Source organism: Ovis canadensis, chromosome 7 (assembly GCF_042477335.2).
Source record: "Ovis canadensis isolate MfBH-ARS-UI-01 breed Bighorn chromosome 7, ARS-UI_OviCan_v2, whole genome shotgun sequence".
NCBI lineage: Eukaryota > Metazoa > Chordata > Mammalia > Artiodactyla > Bovidae > Ovis > Ovis canadensis.
Window position 1 is genome coordinate 38,243,345 of NC_091251.1, and position 6,159 is coordinate 38,249,503.

At 36.7% G+C, this 6,159-nt stretch overlaps 1 pseudogene; it reads left to right on the plus strand.

Moving 5' to 3' along the window:
- Positions 1–4,541: 4,541 nt before the first annotated feature.
- LOC138444064 (olfactory receptor 4F21-like) lies at positions 4,542–5,767 on the plus strand (annotated as a pseudogene).
- Positions 5,768–6,159: the final 392 nt, after the last annotated feature.

Here is a 6,159-nt window from a genome sequence, read left to right on the forward strand (position 1 = left end):
CTGGTTTTGATTTATCATTGTATATAAAATCATATATGGATTATATGATAGTTTTAATTTTTAGGAACCTCTATAGAGGTTGCATTAATTTGCATTCCCACAGAACAGTACACATGGGTTCCCTTTTCTTCAAATTCATGTCATCACTTTTTTATTTCATATCTTTATGATAATAGCCATTCTGACAGATGTGAGGTGATACCATTGTGGTTTTGATTCACATTTCCTTAGTGATGGTTAACATCTTTTCATGTATCTATTGGACAACAGTATGTCAGTTAATAGGCAAAAATCACTAAATGGGAATAAATCAGGAATTGTTATGAGAATATGCCCCATGCATAAAGCCTAAGCCTTGTCTCTTGAAAAAAAAAAATTGATAAATGAACCTCATTCTCTCCCAGTCAATGAACGAGAGTGTCAGGAAGAAGTGTGAACGACTTCTTACCCTTCCCCACCTCAGTAACTGTAAGTGAGTTTGTGGTTCCAAATTTTCTGTTCCAAATGGTACTTATTTCTTAGCCATCCAGCACGTTATCTCTCTCAATATAAAGGAGATATTCTTATATCTTCTTTTTTTTTTCTTACTTCTCATCACCAAGTAACTGTTCTGATACTTTTTCTCTTGGGAAAATTAACATGACTTGTAGACATGGTTCCCAGGAGAAATCAATAAAATGCTGGTTACTAGGGATCTCAGAATATCAATGGTCCCCCAAACCTAGTGCTACTAATTAACTATAATCTCACCGGGAAAAAACTTATGTATTTTTGTTCTAGAGGTGATTACACTACAAAGCAGAAATCTAAATTATTGTGTTTCAACAAATGCATCCTAGAAAAGTTAAGTCATAAAAATTTACCTAAAACTGAACCATATCACAGCAATCTCATATTTCTCTAGCACTTTCTTTCTTTTCTCCAGTTCCGATTATTCCCAATCCTTTTGACACCATTCTTCACCAGATTATATTATGCCTGAAGAAGGGACCAATATTTATGATGGCTGTCCTTGGTGAGTTAGTATCTCAAAGTTCCTGTATCTCTCACCATCTTCTTTATCATCTTATATGATGAAGTCCCCACATTTCCCATTGTGGAGACTGAATATGCCCATATCTTGCCCATTCCATTCCTGTCCATGCTTCAAACAGATTACACCATTTGAAGTGACTATTTGCCCTCATATGAATGGTTGGATTCAGTGAGTTCCCTCCATTTGGCATATCTGATAAACCTTTCAATGATATTAGTGATGAGTGGGTCAAGAATTAAAGACAGAGTGATAAGAATGAACATAGCTGAATAGAACTTGTGTCCATTAGTTCTTTAAGTATTCTATAACCAGTGAACTAAGGTGGTTAAGGGTAGAAATTAAAAGAAAAAATAATGAATATGGTATATCAGTGAAGAACTGAGTTTTGAACAGCTTTCCTTCTGTGTGTTTTCAGTCTTAAGATGGTTATAATTTCTCTTGGCTCCTTAGAGGAGAGGGAATTTTTAATCACTAAAGTCAGAATACCTACATTCTATCTGATTTTTTGCTTGAAAAAAATATTTTGATAAGGTTTCCATGGTCTAAATGTTAAAGCCAAAATATCCAACAGAGATAGCAGCCAAATCTTATGAGACTCTGCCTCTGGAGAAGTTCTGAGTTTTTTAATGTTTTCTAAGAAAGCAAAACAAGACTTCCCTGGTGGCTCAGATGGAAGAAAGCAAAAGAAATAAATATTTTAAACTTGTTTGGATATACTCTTCCCTCTAAGCAAGAATTAACTATCAGTAATTCACTATTTCAGAATTAACTAGCTAAATGTTAGAACCAATTCCTGATAAGTTTTAAACAGATTAATCAGTACACCATAGTGTATGTAGAGTTATGAGAAAGTTTGATTGCACTATGCACTATGCTTGTTTATCTTTTCTTTTTAGCCATATTTCTTCACTCAACCTTATCTTTTTTGGAAAATATAAGGGACTATTGGAAAGAATAAAATTCAATTGATGAACAAAAGTGGGAGAGTTTCCTACTGTTTTCAGTGTATGACTTATCTATTCCAAATAATGAACAAACCAGGATTCTATAGAATGTCACATATATTAACGTTTCTCTAGAGAAGGAAGCATGTACATATCTGGTCCAAATCTGACATAGAACATCCAGAGTTTTCTTCATGTACTTCCAGTAATTGTCATTCACCAACCAAGAAATGGTGGTTTGACCAAGGCTAATAAAACTATTAAACTAGTGCCAAAAATCATACTGCTACTCTAACCACCACATATATGCATACTTCACTACCTCCATAAATCTCTGTGTTATTCTTTTTCATTTTCTTGCCCCTCTTTCTCCCCTCTTGCTCTCCTTTCATTTTCTTTTCATTTTTTATCACAAATATGTGGTCAGTTTAGAAAAATATAAAATATAGATATTCAAATTTTTAATATTAAAATTACCTGAAGTGTCATTATCAAAGTTATCTTCTTGAGATGTTATTGTATACATAAACATATTTTTGTAATGTATAATATTAATAGCACATCACATAAGACACTCATTTGTAATCATTTTTTGTCAACAATTTAGTGGGCATGACAAAAAAATAATTGTACATCATTTATAATGGCCATATTCATTTTGGTACCAATCTTATCAATTTCCTGTTTCTGTACGCATTTTCATAGCTTCAGTTCAGTTCAGTTGCTCAGTCATGTCCAGCTCTTTGTGACCCCATGCACCGCAGCACTCCAGGCCTCCCTGTCCATCACCAACTCCTGGAATTTACTCAAGCTCATGTCCATTGAGTCAGTGATGCCATACAACCATCTCATCTTCTGTTGCTCCCTTCTCCTCCTGTCTTCAATCTTTCCCAGCATCAGGGTCTTTTCTAATGAGTCAGGTCTTCACATCAGGTGGCCAAAGTATTGGAGTTTCAGTTTCAGCATCAGTCCTTCCAATGAATATTTAGGACTGATTTCCTTTAGGATGGACTGGTTGGATCTCTTTGTAGTCCAAGGGACTCTCAACAGTCTTCTCCAACACCACAGTTCAAAAGCATCAATTCTTCGGCTCTCAGCTTCCTTATAGTCCAACTCTTATATCCATACATGACTACTGGGAAAACCATAGCTTTGACTAGATGGACCTTTGTTGGCAAAGTAATATCTCTGCTTTTTAATATGCTGTCTAGGTTGGTCATAACTTTTCTTTCAAGGAACAAGTGTCTTTTAATTTCATGGCTGCAGTCACCATCTTCAGTGATTTTGGAGCAAAAAAAAAAATTAATCTGTCACTGTTTCCCCTGTTTCATAGCTTATCTCCCTTAATATACTTATATTTTGTCTCTTCATATTGGATAATGAATGGATTTAAATATGTGTTATACATGATGTCATCAATGTTTACATTTATTTGTAGTGATAATAGACTTTCTATTAAAAAGTTGTTGGTAGCAGTTTCATTCACCTTCAGATAGCATTTTAGCAGAACTAAGCTTCAAATACTTGAAAGACAAGCTGTTGTGACCTTCATGGTCTGCAGCTTTTCTCATTTTCTTAGTGTATCATGACTAAATATTTTGTTTCAGTGAAGACATCATTGTTTCTCAGTTTCACATTTGAATTGCCAATCACTACCGTCTGATGCACCAGGGAAGACCAATCCTATAGCACAGTTCTCAAAGCACAGAATCTCTCTCAAGCTTAGCAAAGTACTCAAAAGCTCTCTTTTGGGGTTTTTAGACACTCCTTCTTTGGAGTTTCCTTTGATTTTAACTGTATCTTAATTCTCCATGTGTTGTAAATGATTAGATAAGTAAACCTTTTCATTTTATGCTACCACTTCAGTTCAACATTCATGCCCTCATTGGTTGGAAACTATTCTATGTACGATTAATGCTTTTGTGGACAAATGTGATTAAGAGTTTGAACACTTCAGACATGCTGATTATTCATGACATGGAAGATGTTATGCTAAAATATATATGAACAAGACTAAAGAAGCCAGAACTGGGTTTTACTGGTCGGTTAGATGGTAAAGAATCTGCCTGCAATGCAGGAGACCTAGGTTCAATGCCTGGGTTAGGAAGATTCTCTGAATGAGGACATGACCACTCACTCCAGTGTTCTTGCCTGGAGAACCCCCATGGACAGAGGAGCCTGGCAGGCTACAGTCCATAAGGTCGCAAAGAGTTGGACACAACTCAGCAACTAAGCACAGCATAAGCTTGGTAAAGAAGCTCTCTGCTGGGAAAATATTACTCTTTATTCCTAATTCCTCCATTTTACCTGCCATATTCCCATGTGATTTCTTTCCTTGTCTTTATGGTCTAACTTTCATTATCTCTTTTCTCCTATTCAATTATCTTCCTTTAACCTGTCCCTCTCTGTATTTCTTCTCACTTCATATTTTGGCATTTACAACATGTTTTCCACATAATCATTGATGGATAAATAAGATATTAATCTTTGGTACCCATATTTCTCAATTCCTTCTAATTTTCTACCTTCAGAATACTTTAGCTTCTTCTCTGATTGAGTCAATGGATGGAGTAAATGACTCTGTGTATCTGAATTTGTACTAATTAGACTTTCAGATTCATGGAAAATGCATCTTTTTCTTTTTTGGTTCTTCTTCGTGTTCTTCTGCTGCTGCTGCTGCTAAGTCGCTTCAGTCGTGTCCGACTCTATGCGACCCCATAGACGGCAGCCGGCCAGGCTCCCCCGGCCCTGGGATTCTCCAGGCAAGAACACTGGAGTGGGTTGCTATTTCCTTCTCCAATGCATGAAAGTGAAGAGTGAAAGTGAAGTCTCTCAGTCGTGTTCAACTTTAAGCGACCCCATGGACTGCAGCCCACCAGGCTCCTCCGTCCATGGGATTTGCCAGGCAAGAGTACTGGAGTGGGGTGCCATTGCCTTCTCCTCTTCATGTTCTACATGGGAATTATCCTGGGAAACCTCTTCATTGTGTTCACAGTAATTATTGACTCTCATTTACACTCCCCCATGTACTTCCTGTGGCCAATCTCTCCCTACTTGATCTAGGTCTTTCCTCTACCACGAAGCCCAAAATGATCTCTGATCTTCACACTAACTGCAACATCATTTCTTTTCCAAAATGTATGACGCAGATATTTTTCATTCATGTCACGTGTGGAGTGAGATGCTGCTGCTCATAGCCATGGCACTTGACGGGTATACTGCAATCTGTAAGCCTCTCCACTACCTGACAGTTATGAGCTCCAAAATGTGTCTTTCCTTTGTAGTGGTTGCCTGGATAGTGGGGATAATCCATGCTGTATCTCAGTTTGTTTTTGTCGCAAATTTACCTTTTTGTTGTCCCAATAAAGTAGACGGTTTTTACTGTGACTTTCCTTGGGTCATGAAACTTGCTTGTGTAGACAGTTACAAGCTAGAGTTTGTAATTATTGCTAATAGTGGGTTTATTTCCATGGCTGCCTTCTTCTCTTTAATTATATCCTACATTTTCATTTTGGTCACTGTCTGGAAACATTCTTCAGGAGACTTATCTAAAGCATTTTTCACACTGTCAGCTCACATCACTGTAGTAATTTTGTGTTTTATGCCATGTATGTTTCTCTATGTGCGGCCTTTCCCTACAACATCACTAGATAAGTATTTGTTTATTGCTGCCTTTGCCATCACCTCTGTCTTGAATCCTGCCATTTATACACTGAGAAACAAAGACATGAGAGTTGCCATGAGGAGACTGGGCAAACGGATTGTAGGTTCCAATAGGATCTTATAATGAATGGAGCAGATCTAGAGTACACGATGCTTCAAGCTCACCAAAAACAGAGTCATGTGACTATCATCATTACTATGGTTGAGAATTGCTATTTTGAATGATAGTTCAACAAAGATGCACCTGTAGAAATTGATTGTCAAGTTAGAGTTGGCTTTATTTTGACAATCACAAGGAATAAATTGACTTCCTCTACCTTCTTAGAGAAAAGAGATGAGAAAAGAAAACTAAGCTGACCTCCACTTATATGCTTAACATTCAAATACCATCTTCTGGTGCTATTTCCTAGGACTTGCTGGGTGTAATTACTGTCAATTATAAATAAATATCTAAAAAATTGACAAATATATCTCATAGTAAGCTAATAGACTAAGGATCTAAAAGGTAGGTTTGGG